Source organism: Sarcophilus harrisii, chromosome 6 (assembly GCF_902635505.1).
Source record: "Sarcophilus harrisii chromosome 6, mSarHar1.11, whole genome shotgun sequence".
In the NCBI taxonomy this organism is placed as follows: domain Eukaryota; kingdom Metazoa; phylum Chordata; class Mammalia; order Dasyuromorphia; family Dasyuridae; genus Sarcophilus; species Sarcophilus harrisii.
In genome coordinates this window covers 169,134,170-169,148,965 of record NC_045431.1, presented here as the reverse complement: position 1 = coordinate 169,148,965, position 14,796 = coordinate 169,134,170, and positions in this window count along the sequence as shown.

Here is a 14,796-nt window from a genome sequence, read left to right as displayed (position 1 = left end):
CAGAACTGCTCCCTCCACTTCCTGACTTTTCAGATGTTTAGGGCTTCAGAGGTTTTTGCTAGTACTGAGAACATGACCATTAGAGACACCTAGAAGCCTCTGAGGCTGTCAACCAATATCTTCTGTCTTTGCACTGGTTTTTTACTATTGAAAAAGAAATAGTTGCATTCTGTGATCATAAGGCAAAATTGTACTTTGGACAGGATGGGCTGAAAAAGGATTGGGACGAATGACAGACTGTTCAGATCTTGGTGATAAAACACATGTTCAAGTAGTTTATATAACCGATTTAAAAAAAAAATTAAGAGCAATCCTTTTTGTCTTTAAATCATAACCATCCCTTTTCCTTTAAACTAGTCTTTTCAGTAATTCTCTGGGGTTTTCTAAGTATACTATCATGCCATCTGCAAATTGGAATGTTTGTTTCCTCTGTGTCTATTGGAACAATTATATGATTTTTATCTTTGTTGTTTTTATTATTAGCTATGCTAATAGTTTTTCTATTGTTAAACCATCTTGTATACTTGGTAGGAATCCAACTTGGTCATGATGAATTATTTGTGTCTATAGTGTTACATTTGCCTTGTAAGGATTTCATTTAAAATGTTTTCACCAACATTCATTAGCTCAATTGTCTAGAGTCCTCTTTTTCTTCTTTGTCTTTCAGCATTTGGGGTATCAAGACCATATTTGTCTCATAAAGGGAGCTTGCTTTTGTCTCTATTTTTGAAAATAATTTTGTCATCTAGGTATTAATTTGCTAGTTAATTGTTTGATTGGGTTCACTTGTAACTCCATGTGGTATAGAGCTCTAGGTTAGGGTTCTCTTCCAGTTCCCTGCCCTCCCACTTGGTAACTAAATCTTACCTTTCTCAATGTTTTTTTTTCCCCTGAAAGTGAATTAAGATCACTTTTGTCTTATTAGTTGAGGTATTTTCTATTTGTAAATATTTATCAATTTTCTTCAAATTCTCAGTTGTGTTGATTATAATTAATTTTATATACCAGTTTTCATTTTTTAAAAATAGTTTCGTTTCCTTGTAAATTTGTCATTTTTTTGCTTGATAATTTGAGTTTCTTCTCTCTTTTGATCAGGTTATATATAATAGTTACCAATTTTATTACTCTTTTTTTTTGAAAAACAACAACAATAGACTTTAATTTTGTTTATCATAGAAAAAGTGAAGGAAAAATGAAGTGAACTAAATGTCTGTGACACCTGAAAAACTGAAGATCTTTGAGTGTTGCCATCTTTCCTGTTGCCTCTTAGGAATTCTATATCTTTCTATCTGCCCTGTCCCTGAACTGTCTCTCTCTCTCAATTAGAGTATGGGATCCTTGATAGCAGGAACTACCTTATTATTTTTTTTTCTTATTTGTATTCTTAGAACTGAATATAGAGAGGGGCACATAGCAAGCTTGTGACAGACATTTTTTTATTCATTCATTCATTCATTCTTAGACTGGATCCAGTCTCTTCTTCTTTAAACTAGGTGCCAAAATTAGGGACCAACATAGAGACTATGTTTATAGACCTGCTGAGACATCAGAGAACTGGAATATATGACCAGAAAGGAGGTCAGTATTGTAGAGAATGAGGCTTATGACTTTGTACAACTCTGACTTACTCAAAATCAATTGATGTGAAAAAATGTCTGTCACAAGCTTGCTATGTGCCCCTCTCTATATTCAGTTCTAAGAATACAAATAAGAAAAAAAAATAAGGTGGTTCCTGCTTTCAAGGATCCCATACTCTAATTGAGAGAGAGAGACAGTTCAGGGACAGGGCAGATAGAAAGATGTAGAATTCCTACTTGTGATATCACTAGTCCTCTTTAAGAACAAGGATGAACAATAACAACAAATCAATGAAACTTGCAAAAGACATCAAGCAGAAAAATAATTCAGTGGAGAAAATTCTTCTAAGTTTTGCCCTTCATTTTGATTCAGACATTATTAGTTCAACAAAAAAGTAGCTTTGTATTCTTCCTTTTTGCCTAAAAAAAAATTAAAGATGATCCAAAAAAATGGTGTAGTGGAAAGAGCACTGGAGATGAAGTCAACAGAGATTTGGAAACACAGTAAATAGACTCAGGGACATCCGTGTTCAAATTCAGCCTTAGATGTTTACTATCTATGTGATCCTGGGCAAGGCATTGGCTCAGTTTCCACAACTATAAAATAGAAATAATTATAACATCTACCTCACATGGTAGTTGTGAGCATAAAAAAAGATATAATATTTTTAAATAAGCATTTTGCAAACTAGCATTACAAACCAGCTATGATTATTATTAATCACATATCTTAACATTTGCTAGCTATGTCATCATAGGCAAGTTGCTTAAATTTTCTGACAGGTAGTTTCCTCATCGGCAAAATGGGGACAATAATATCCTAGTAGCCTAGTGTTCAAGACAGAGAGAGAGAGAGAGAGAAGGGGAGAGAGAGATAAAGAGAATTTTTAAAAAATTAAAGCAATATACAAATGTTATCTAATAATTTCATTTTTATATTTTTTCTTACTATATTCACTTATTTCTATCTTTTCTAAATTCTTACAAAGATTTTTAGAGAACAGTCTGTGGTAGCCCAGTCCAAATGACTTTTCTAACATGAAAATGCAAATCAAGTTATGAATTTGATGATGCTGTTCATGAATTGTCCATGGGAATCTATCCTTGTCCTGTTTGTGACTAAACAGCTTTGGGTATTTAATTGGTTAAAACTATTTCCATTTTCTGGTTTTTCTACTTATGGAAAAAATAACATATAAGATGTCACAAGGGTTAACCTGGGATAGTAGCATTGAAAAACAATAAATTCATAGAGAATTCTTAATAAGAGACATTATATAGCACTTTATTTTCCAAAGTACTTTTCATAAATCATCTCACTGGAGCCTTACAATAATCCTGTGAGTTAGGCACAATCATTATTGCCTCCTTTTTAGGGATAAGCTAACTGAGGCACAGAGAAATAAGGTAACTTGTACAAAGTCACAAATTCATGTGTAAGATAGCATTTGAACCAGGCCTTCTGCAGTCCAAGTCCATTCCTCATGAGTTACTTCATTTCTCTATCAGATAGGATATTTGGATATTACTTTAACTCTTTTTTTTTTTTACTTTAACTCTTATTATATTTTAGAAATGAGGAACTGAGACCTAGAGGGGCTAAGTGACTTGCTAAAGCTTATGCAGTTGACAGCAGAGCCAAAACTGGAATCCAAGCCTACAGATTCCTTTTTCTTATTTTTATTTAACAAAATAAAAATACATGACATAGATTTTAGGGATTCATAAGGATTCATATAGTGGATTAAATTCATTATATCTCATTTAATCCACAATTCTATGAACTAGCAGCTAATATTGACCAAGGAAATAATTTAACCTGTGCCTCAGTTTCATCAAGTGTAAAATACAGATAATAATGGCACTTATTTTACAAAGCTTTTGTGAGGATAAAATGAAATAATATTTATACAGTGCTTAGCAAAGTGGCCCATCTATAATATGTGTTATATTAATGATAGGTATACATATTACTCTGATTTTTATAGGTAAATAAATAGAATTTCAGGATAAATAATGTGTTCAAGTCATGCAGTGAATTAGTAAGGGAAATAGGATTTGAATTCAAGTCCCCTTGGTTCCAAGTACAACATTCTATCTACTGTCTTCTCTGAAGACACAATTAGGTTAAATACAATAATTTTTTTAAAAGCATTTATTATATCCCTGATATATGCAGGTATCTTACTAGATACTGGAAATACAAAAGCAAAAATAAAACAGACACTGCCTTCATGGAGCTTTTATTCTTAGGATAAATCAACAGTTTCTGGAATAATAAAGTTTTTCATTTGTTTGATTTCTTTTTCTTCTTGTTTTATATTTTCAGTATTTTTAATAAACTTACATTTACTTTTCTGTAAAAAAAAGATCCAATCAACACAAAACAACAAATGAAAAGTATCTATGAACCATTATCACTTTGAGAGCTAAAAACCAAAACAATCAACCATAAATTCCCTCCTTCTAAAGCCAATTATTGTTGCATGCACAATGACATTTGGATATGTAAAGAACATGAACAAAAGCATGTTCTATTCATTATGGCTAATTGTTTGAGGGGAATAAGAGGGATGTTGAAAAGAATTAAGGATTTGTTTATGTGTCACTTAGGACGAGTTAAGGTTTATAGACATTGACTTTTGGAATTAAACAATAGAATTATCAAACTGGCCTGAGTAATTGGTTTTGGCTTTGTAAAGACTATAAGAAGTGCTTTCCATATACAGGCCACCACATAATGGTGTACGTATTCAGGAATTTAGCTCAGAATTAAGTAACTAAGTTACACAAGGGTGATAAACCATTTTAAACTACATATAATAAAGAGGAGCTTTCAAGCTCTGGACTGTTAATGCTTAAGAACCAGTGGAAGATGGTGATAGAAGAGAATCCTGATTACATAGTCATGTAGTTATAAGATATACATTTGTGACTCAGACTTTGGAATTGTTAGTTTTCAAGTTGTCTGAGATTCTTTTGTGGGGAAGATACTCTTAAAAGCCAAACACCTTGGAATATCACATCAGGGTCATCATATTTGAAAATGTGCATCTTTTAATGAACTATCTGTTCTTTTTGCCTTATGTCTTTTTTTCCCCCTTGTGGTAAATAATTCAGGGAGACACTTAGGCAATGTTCAGTTACAATAAGCTCATGAAAACTTCAGAAGATGACCAACAATAGATTAAGTTACTTTATAAACGAAGTAGCACAGTATCAGAGCTTTCATCTGCAAGCTTGATGCTCTGTGACCAACCCCATTAGCTATTGCTATAATAGAAAGAAAATAAAAGAGGAAGAAGGAAATTGAGATATGGCTGTACTGGAGGAGATATAGTCATCTAGTATCTTCCTTATTTATCTAATTATTCTTCCTAATTGACTAAATGCTAGGCTCATTTGTTCCTTCTCCTTTCTACCTACTGGCACGCCTGGTTTCCTTCAAATATCAGGTAAAAGGCCACCTTCAGTACCCTCAATGCTAGTGCCCTTCCTCTGTTTGCATATTATCTCTATCCCCACCCCTGCCACTCCATCAGAATGTCAGGTCCTTGAGGTCAGGGACAAAGTTTTTGCTGTTCTTTGTCATTCCAGAGTTATTACAATAGCTGGCACTTAATAAGTGCTTAAAAAATACATGTTGATGCTAGTCATGGAATCATCTATTTGCAGAAGATGTATAGGTAACTGTCAGCATTTTGTGCATTTTGGTGCCCTGGGCTTGTTGAGAACAATGGGCAAGTAACCAGATAATGGAAAAGGCAAATTATGTGCTCCAAGCTAAGCTTAGAAACAATAAGGCACTAGGAAAGACTCCTAAGGAAAGCTAAAGAACAACATCATCAAATTTATAACTTGTCTTGCATTTTCAAATTAGAAAATTCTCATCATTTGGCAGTCACAGACCAGACTTTAAGCAGCTCAGTAAGAGTTTTGAAAAGGCAGCAACAAGTAAAAAGCATATGAAATAAAATGAACAAAAGTGAAAATGATACATAGCATTTATATATTGCTCTAAGGTTTTCAAAGCCATTTAAACACATTTTCTCTATTTTAAACTGTAAGCTATTATCCCTGTTTTACTGATAAGAAAACTGAGGCATGGAAACATTAAATAACTTGTCTATGCTCACATAGCTAGTAAATTCTGGAGATGGAATTCAAATTGAAGTCCCTAGTTACCACAATAGTGTTATTTTCTACTGCATCATATTTTTGCTTTAGATTTTTAGGCAAAATAAGTTGATATAGTCTAAGATCCTTTTTTTTTTTTGGTGAAAAAACCTCTGGATCATAATGAATTGCAAAATTCACGAAGAACTTTCTCCACCAATTATTTTTCTGGTTAATGTCTTTTGAAAGTTTCATTGATTTATTACTAACTACCACAATATTGAACTCTTTTTCACTAATCACATATTCCAAATCATTGGGTCTGTGATTTTAGGACTTAGGCTGGTTCCCTAAGGTCTAGTTATGAAAGAGCAGAGGCTGAATCCTTAGTATAATGTTGAGAGTGAGGTTCTGAAATGGAGTGAATGGAAAAGCATATGTCACAAGCTTGTTATGTTTCCAGTGCTAAATCTTGGTAATACAGAACGAAAAAACAAGAAAATTCCTCCTCTCAAAGAAATCAAGTAAGTCTAATTGGGAGGGGAAACATAGACAAGCCCCCTACAGGATGGCTGGAAAGACAGAATTCCTGAAGGTGCAGCAACAGGAATACTTAATATAATTGGGTGTAGGAACTTCTGAGGTTTTGTTTTTTTTTTAATCCTTTTTTTTTTTTTTGTGAATTTGTCATTTTTTTTTAAGTTTGAGTTTCTTTTCTTTTTTGACTAGGTTATCAGTTTTGCCAATTCTGTTAGTCTTTATTAAAAAATTAGAAAATCTGATCAAGAAAAAGAGAGAAGAAACTCAAATTACCCCAACTCCACAAGCAAACAAATTCACATTACAATCAAGAAAACCAAAAATTTGAAGGAAATCAACAATTATTTGCAAAATATAAAATACCTAAAGTAACACATTGACAAACTGAAATCTCAATGCATTCTTTGAAAAAGAATTGAGAAACCTATAATTTTAACTGCTTAAATGTGTGTGTAGTGTGTGTATGTAAAATATTCTAGGCTAACTGGTTCACTGGAGTAACCCCAATCAAACTTTTAAGTAACAAATCAGTAGCTCTAGAACAAAAATTATTGTGAAAAACAAAGACAAAAATAATCTTCCACGCTCCCATTTTGAAGACAAATATGGTCTAAACCTTGAAAGACAAAGAAGAAAAAGAGAAGCATAAGCAGCTGCCCTAGTAAGTATAGATGAAAACATTTTAAATAAAATCCTCACAATGAGAATAAAGTATCATATCCAGAAATAATTTACTGACCATGTTGGATTCCTACCAAAGACCCAAGATGATTTAACAATAGGAAACTAATTCACATAATTAATAATAAAACATCAAAGATTAAAATCACATGATTATTTCAATAGAAGAAACAAACTTATTCCTGTTTGCAGATGACATGATAATATATTTAGAAAATCCTCACCAATTACCAAAGAAATTAATTGCAGGGAAGATAAAATATATTGCTTATTTTTTTAAGTTAAAGACTTAAAAATACAGACTTTTTGAAAGTTTGAGTACCTCCCTCATTAAAAAAAAATTCCCATTGTTTGGGGATGACAATTTCCTTGGTACCTCTGGTCATATATGATAGCTCCTAGACATTTTGGAGTTGGAGAAACAATCCTCTCATTGGTCTATAGGTAGAAAGAGTTGAAGACTCAATGGACCTTTTGTGTGTGTGTGTGTTTTTTTATTAGACTTTTTTTTATTAAAGCTTTTTATTTGCAAAATATATGCATGGATAATTGTTCAACATTAACCCTTGCAAAACCTTGTGTTTCAATTTTTCCCCTCCTTTCCCCCACCCTCTCCCCTAGATGGCAATGTTAAACATGGTAAAACATATATGTTAAATCAACATATGCAATTTGTGCAATTATACGTTTATACAATTATCTTGCTGCACAAGAAAAATCAAATCAAAAAGGAAAAAAAATGAGAAATAAAATAGAATGCAAGCAAACAACAACAGAAAGAGTGAGAATGCTATGTTGTGGTCCACACTCAGCTCCCACGGATCTCTCTTTGGGTGTATATGGCTCTCTTCGTCACTGAATAATTGGAATTGGTTTGAATCATCTCATTGTTGAAGAGAGCCACATACATCAGAATTAATCATTGTATAATCTTGCTGTTGCTGTGTATAATAATCCCCTTGTTTTGCTCACTTCACTTAGCATCAATTCATGTGAATCTCTCCAGGCCTCTCTGAAATCATCCTGCTGACTGTTTCTTATAGAACAATAATATTCCATAACATTCATATACCATAACTTATTTGTCCATATCCCAAGTGATGAGCATCCACTCAATTTCCAGTTTCTTGCCACTACAAAAAGGGCTGCCACAAACATTTTTTACATATGGGCCCCTTTCCCTCCTTTAAGATCTCTTTGGGATATAAGCTCAGTAGAAACATTACTGGATCAAAGAGTATGAAGAGTATGGTAGACTTTGGGGCATAGTTCCAAATTGATCTTCAGAATGTTTGGATCACTTCATAATGTAATAGTGTCTAGTTTTCTACATCCCCTCCAACATTCATCACTATCTTTTCTTTCAGCCAATCGGAAAGGTGTACCTCAGAGTTGTCTTAATTTGCATTTCTCTGATCTATAGTGATTTTATAGCACCTTTTCATATGATTAGAAATGATTTTAATTTCTTCATCTGAAATTTGTCTGTTCATATCCTTTGACCATTTAACAATTGGAGAATGGCTTAAATTCTTATAAATTTGAGTCAATTCTCTATTTTAGAAATGAGGCCTTTATTAGAGCCTTTAAATGTAAAAATGTTTTCCCAGTTTATTGCTTTCCTTCTAATCTTGTCTGCATTAGTTTTGATTATACAAAACCTTTTTAACTTAATATAATCAAAATTATCTATTTTGCATTCAATAATGAACTCCAGATCTTCTTTGGTCACAAATTCTTTCCTTCTCCACAGATCTGAGAGATAAACTATCCTTTGTTCTTCTAATTTGCTTATTATATCACTATGTCTGAATCATGAACCCATTTTGAGCTTATCTTAATATATTGCTAGGTGTGGGTCCATCCTTAGTTTCTGCCATACTAGTTTCCAATTATTCCAGCAGTTTTGGTCAAATAGTGAATTTTTTCCCCAAAGCTAGTTTATCAAACAGTAGATTACCATAGTCATTGAATATTTTGTCCTGTGAACATAACCTATTTCACTGATTGACTACTCTACTTCTTAGCCAGTACCAAATGGTTTTGATGCAGCTGCTTTGTAATATAGTTTTAGTTCTGGCACAGCTAGACCAGCTTCATTAGCATTTTTCATTAATTCCTTTGAAATTCTTGACCTTTTGTTCTTCCAGATGAACTTAGTTATTATTTTTTCTAAATCTGTAAAATTATTTCTTGGAAGGTTGATTGATATGGCATTGAATAAGTAAATTAATTTAGGTAGTATTATCATTTTTATTATATTCGCTCAGCCTACCCATGAGCACTTGATATTTTACAATTGATTAGATCTGGCTTTATTTGTATGGAAAGTGTTTTGTAGTTGTGGTCATATGGTTCTTGACTTTGCCTTGGCAGATAGACTCCCAAATAGTTTATATTATCTACAGTTATTTTAAATGGTATTTCTCTTTGTATTTCTTGCTGCTGGACTTTGCTGGTAATATATAAAAATGATGATGATCTATGTAAATTTATTTTGTGTCCTGCAACTTTGATAAAGTTGTGAATTGTTTCTAGTAGTTTTTTAGTTGATTTTCTAAGGTCCTTTAAGCATACTATCATATCATCTGCAAAGAGTGATAATTTGTTTTCCTCATTATTTATTCTAATTCCTTTAATCTCTTTTTCTTCTTTTATAGCCAAAGTTAAGATTTCTAATACAATATTGAATAGTAATGGTGATAGTGGGCAACCTTATTACACCCCTGATCTTATTGGGAATGGTTCTAGTTTGCCCCCATTACATGTGATGCTTGCTGATGGTTTTAAATAGATGCTACTGATTATTTTAAGGAAAAATCCATTTATTCTTGTATTCTTTAGTATTTTTAATAGGAATGAGTGTTGGATTTTATCAAATGCCTTTTCTGCATCTATTGAGATAATTATATAATTTTTGTTAATTTGGTTATTGATAATAGTCAATTATGTTAATAGTTTTCCTAATATTGAACCAGTCCTGCATTTCTGGTATAAATCCTACTTGGTCATAGGATATTATCCAGGGGATGGCTTTCTGTAATCTCTTTGCTAATATTTTATTTAAGATTTTTGCATCAATATTTATTAGGGACATTGGACTATAATTTTCTTTCTCTGTTTTCACCTTACCTGGTACAGATACCATATCTGTATCATAAAAGGAATTTGGTAGGAGTCCTTCTTTATTTTTTCAAATAGTTTATATAGTATTGGAATTAATTGTTCTTTAAATGTTTGGTAGAATTCACATGTAAATCTATCTGGCCCTAGAGATTTTTTTTAGGGAGTTGAATAATAGCTGTTTTATATCTTTTTCTAAAATGGGACTATTAGGGTAATTTATTTTCTCTTCTGTTAATCTGGGCAATCTATACTTTTGTAGGTATTCCTTCACTTCACTTAGATTATCAAATTTATTAACATATAATTGGGCAAAATAACTCCTAATTATTGCTCTAATTTCTTCTTCATTGGAAAGTTCTTCCTTTTTCATTTTTAATATTCTCAATTTGATTTTTTCTTTACTTTTTCTAATCAAATTAACTGAAGATTTATTTATTTTGTTGGTTTTTTCATAAACCCAACTTTTAGTTTTATTTATTAATTCAATAGTTTTCTTACTTTTATTTTAATCATCTCCCCTTTTATTTTCAGAATTTCAAATTTGGTATTTAATTGGGGCTTTTTAATTTGTTCTTTTTTCTACTTTTTTAGTTGCAAGCCCAATTCATTGATCTTTTCTTTCTCTATTTTATGCAAGTAAGTATGTAGAGATATAAAATTTCCCCTAATAACCGCTTTGGCTGCATCTCACAAATTTTGGCATGTTGTTTCATTATTGTCATTCTCTTGGAGGAAATTATTGATTGTTTCTATGATTTGTTGTTTTACCCACTCATTCTTTAGGATTAGATCATTTAGTTTCCAATTACTTTTTGGTCTATTTTTCCTGGCCTTTTATTTTTGTTGCATCATGATCTGAGAAAAATGTATTTACTCTTTCTGCCTTTCTGCATTTGATTTTCAGATTTTTATACCCTAATATGTGGTCAGTTTTTGTATAGGTTCCGTGTATTGCTGAGAAAAAGTTATTCCTTTCTGTCTCTATTCAATTTTCTCCATAAGTCTAGCATCCCTAACTTTTCTAGCATTCTATTTACCTCCTTAACTTCTTTCTTATTTATTTTTGTGGTTGGATTTATCTAGTTCTAAGAGAGGAAGGCTGAGATCCCCTACTAGTATAGTTTTGGTGTCTAATTCTTCTTGTAGCTGTTTTTAATTCTCCTCTAGGAATTTGGATATTATACCACTTGGTGCATATATGTTTAGTATTGATATTCATTATCTGTGGTATATAAATAGGAAGTGGTTTCCTTCCTTATTTAATTAGATCTATTTTTACTTTTGCTTGATCTGAGATCAGGATTGCTCTCCCTGCTTTTCTTACTTCAGCTGAAGCATAATAGATTCCGCGCTAGCCTTTTACCTTTACTATTAATGTATCATTCTGCTTTAAATGAGTTTCTTGTAAGCAACAAATTGTAGGATTCTGGCTTTTAATTTAATCTGCTGTCCATTTTTGTTTTATGGGAGAGTTCATCCTATTCACAATCTCTTTCCCCCTTTCACTCCTCCCCAGCATTTTGTCTCGGATCACCCTCTCCCTCAAACATCCTTCCCCTTTTGTAGCCCCCCTTCCTTTCTTATACCTTTCTCCTTCTACTTCTGTTCTCCCTTCTATTTTTTTCATCAGAAATAGATGAAATTCACCTGTTTTATTGAATGTCCATCTTTTCCCTGGAAAGATGATACTCAGTTTTGCTGGATAATTGATTCTTGGCTACAATCCAAGTTCCCTTGCCTTAGATTCTATGCCTTTCAATCTTTTAAAGGGAAAGCTGTTAGGTCCTAATTGTGTCTCTTCAATGTTTGAATTGTTTCCTTCTGTCTGGTTGCAATATTTTTCTCTTTGAGTTGATAATTCTGAAATTTAGCTACAATGTTCTTTGGAATTTTCATTTTGGAGTCTCTTTCAGGAGATGCTTGGTGAACTGTTTCCATGGCTATTTTACCTTCTGGTTCTAGGACAGATTAAAGCATGAGAATACAGCAACTCAAATATTCTCCTAAATTCTATCTATCTTGGGACCACAACTGTCATGTATCAGTAATAGTTAAATCCAAATATGGGTGACCAACTTTGAATCTTTACGTCTCCATCAACAAAAATAAAACAAAACTTTGAGCAATACCATTACTGTGTTATTCATTTATTTATGAGTTTCATAAAATATATAGAGTAAAAATAGATACATGACCTAGATATAAAGAAAGATTTTATAAGAAAATTAAAACATAGAACATATTATTTATCATACTCAAGGATAGGCAAGCAATTTATAAGTAAATAAAAGAGGGCGAGCAAAATTATGTACAAAATGAATAATTTCAATTACACTATGTTAAAAAATAATTGTACAAATCAAACATATATATCCAACATCAGAAGAAAAGCAGAAGACTGGGAAAAAACATTTATAGACAGTTTCTTAGATAAAGGTCTTATATTTCAAGTATATAAATGTAAAGGGCTGAAAGTCTTAAAAGGTCTGCTTGAATCAGACAACCAAGCACTTAAGACTAATTATCTATTGGACAATAACTCTATTAGCATATATTTGGAATTTCTCTTTTTACAGTTGATGCTAGCTTAATGCTTTGGGTTAAGAGATTTGTATAAGGATTAGGGAGTAGTATTAGAGAGAGGAGATAACTTCACTTGGCCTCAGGATGGAGAGGAGAAAAGTGTGGAGATTCTGAATTCTAGATCCTTGGCAAAACTTCTAGCAATTTTGACAATCTCTTTCACTCCCCCTAAAGACCAAGAACTTTTGCTTATCCTGACTTTGGCTGATCCTGAGGCCTTCAGGGAGCTAGCCCAGACTTTACATTTTGGTGCCCAATGAATCAAGGACCCTAATTTCACTGAAGAAGTCTCAGGTGACCAGGAAATAGGGTGAGTATTTTAATAGACAAACAGGAGACTTACTTTGTTAAGAGCTAAACTAGTAACTCTCATTTTCTAGCTGAAATGGGGCAGATGATAGGAAAAGATTCTCCCCCAACCCAACCCTACCCCAAAGAAGATCTACAGGAAGCACACTCAGACTGATAAAGAGACAGGGTTTAATTGTAACTTGGGAGCAGATTGATGGACTCATGGACACATTAGAATGCACAACTCCTTAGTTCTTCAAGGAAGAAATAGAGGCAGATAATTGGAAACTAGTAAGAGATCAATTATGTGAATATTATAATGATAATGGTCCTGATTCAATTTACAAGGAAACATTCTATATATACAACATAATATATAATACAATTGACCTTAAAGAATCCCACAAGTTACAGAAAAAAAGAAAAGTTTTAAGAACAGCCAGATGAGGAGGTGTGAGGAAAAAGAGGAAGACAAAGGACACATTAATGGCAATATTGCCAGAGGACCTGAGGAGTTAAGTGAACTTGAAGGGCATGGTGATTCTCACTCTTATAGCCCAGCTTCAATTCCGCCTATACCAGAGCAGGTCATTGACACTGCCCCTATCAACTTCACCTTCTGGAATGGAGGAGGAGGAGTGGGAGGGGCAGTGATATCACCAGCACCTCCATCCAAGCAATAACTCCCTCCTATGACTAGATTGCAAAGGCACTACTTAAAGCCACAGAAGGACAGAATACAGCTGATTTGAGAATAGAAATGTATCCTGTGATTGTTCAGTTTAACTCTTCAGGTCAAGAAAGTAGAATATATATTCCTTTTGATCTAGAAATCCTCAAAGACCTGAAAAAGGCTTGCACTCTTTATGGGGATACATCATCTTATGTTAAGATGTTATTACAGAATTTTGCTTATGAAGTCTTAACCCCTAGTGACTGGAAATCTATAGTAAGGACATGCTTAGAACCTGGACAAAACTTGTTGTGGCTTTCTGACTATAGTAAGCTCTGTAGGATACAAGCCCAATGAAATAGTCAAAGTGGAGTTAATGTTCCAATCGCCTATGACCAATTAATAGTTGTAGGTTCTGTTGCAGACATTTCAGTACAGATTAATTGCCCCATAGCAGCATATGAGCAAATTGCTTCTGCTGCTATCAAAGCATGGGGTTTTATCCCAGGTAAACAGGATAGAGGAGAGGCCTTCACAAAAATAGCACAAGGGCCAAATGAACCCTTTGCTGATTTTGTGGGACATTTGCAGACAGTTGTCATATGAACTATGAAAATTCAGCAACAGAAATTATGATAAGGTAACTTGCTAAAGAAAATGCTAATGAGGTTTGTAGAAGAATTATACTAGGACTATGCAAGGATGCTCCTTTAGAGGAGAACATAAGATGTTGTGCCACAGTGGGCACAGATACTTTTTATAGCCAGGCTATGATGCAGACTTTCCAAGATCCGAACATGGGAAGATGGGATCCCTTTTGTCAAGAAACTTCCAGAGAGACTCGCCAATGCTTTCAATGTGGTAAAGTAGGGCATCTGAAAGCTCAATGTTGGCATAAAGACAGAGTGAGAAAACAGGGTGGGAGAACAAGACCCCAAACCCCATGTCCAAAATGCAACAGAGGCTTCCATTGGGCATCAGAATGTAGACTGATTCAGGGAAATGGGATGAGAGGCCCAACCCCAGGGTCCAAGACAAAAAATACTTGGGGCATGGTCACAGCCAATGCTACACCCAGAGAGTCTTTAGAAGTTCAATACCCAGATATGACCAATCAGCCAGGAAGCAATCTGATGGGAGAAAGGGATTGTAATTGGGGAGAATAGAGTTGTATGAAGCTGGGACAACTGAAATACCTCCTGGAGGATA